Source organism: Colobus angolensis, unplaced genomic scaffold (assembly GCF_000951035.1).
Source record: "Colobus angolensis palliatus isolate OR3802 unplaced genomic scaffold, Cang.pa_1.0 Scaffold1279, whole genome shotgun sequence".
NCBI lineage: Eukaryota > Metazoa > Chordata > Mammalia > Primates > Cercopithecidae > Colobus > Colobus angolensis.
The window spans coordinates 12,716-13,791 of NW_012114019.1; positions in this window are offsets into that span (position 1 = coordinate 12,716).

Below are 1,076 nucleotides of genomic sequence, written 5' to 3' on the forward strand. Positions count from 1 at the left end.
CTTTACCAGGAACTTAAGTTCAAAGTAGCTGAGAGAAATGTGACGCAGGGTGGGAAATGACCATGGTGGCTTCTGATAATGGTAAACCCTGATCCGACAGAGTGAGAGCCACTCTCTGGCAGACTACCAAATCCTATCTGTCCAAAGATGAGAACAAAAGTTACCGGGGCAAAAAGATAAACCTACCATCAATAACAGTTTCTTAGGGAACAGTGGCAATTTTCTAGATCTTGAGATACTCTTTTTAACCATAAAAATGATGTATGTTAAAAAATAAAAAAGTTGATTGATGTGGCTCTGGCATACAGATGATTTTTGTGTCAAGTATTATTTCCAAAAAAATACAGTTGGGACATAGCTTGACTTAAACAAATGATTATGTAAAAAATTAAAGGATAGCACCCTTATCTTTTCTCTCAGGAATGTTCATAACAAAAATAACAAAAAAAAAGCTGAGATCTCCATTTGACCGAAATAATTCCTAAGGCTTGGTCAAAATCTAATTTTTAACAAATGGGGACACTGTCTTAAAATAATAATTAACTTACATACACTAAAGTTTCAAAAGCTTAGTAAAATAATGACAAAGAGAGCTTTCAGTGGGTTTTACATGAACAGATGTGAAAAGTGTACTTTATGGAGACAGCTGCTAAATTCCTCTAAGGAAATGAACACTGTCTCTCCTGCCCAACTGTAACTATGTGTGTGTGTCCATGAATGCTGTGGTCATGCTGTTTTGGGATATGCTTATCTAGTACGACCAGCAAGGAGAGTGCTTATGCCTACTGGGTCAGAGAGCTAGTTTTACCTGAAAGAAGTGGTCACGCTGGTATCAGTGAGCTGGGGAAGGGCTAGTGTCCTCTGTGAGCTGAGCAGAATGAGCAGTGGGCTGTCTTTTTTTATTTGGACCTTAAGGATGTTCCCCAGATGGGAGTCTTTCCAAGGGAGGGGTCCTTGAAGATGCTAACGCCATGTGGGGGCAGACAGAGACCCAGACAAATTGCTTTCCCAGGATACCATGTTTTGTGGGATAAAACTTAGCCTATGAGCTCTGGACAAAAAAAAAAAAAAAAAAA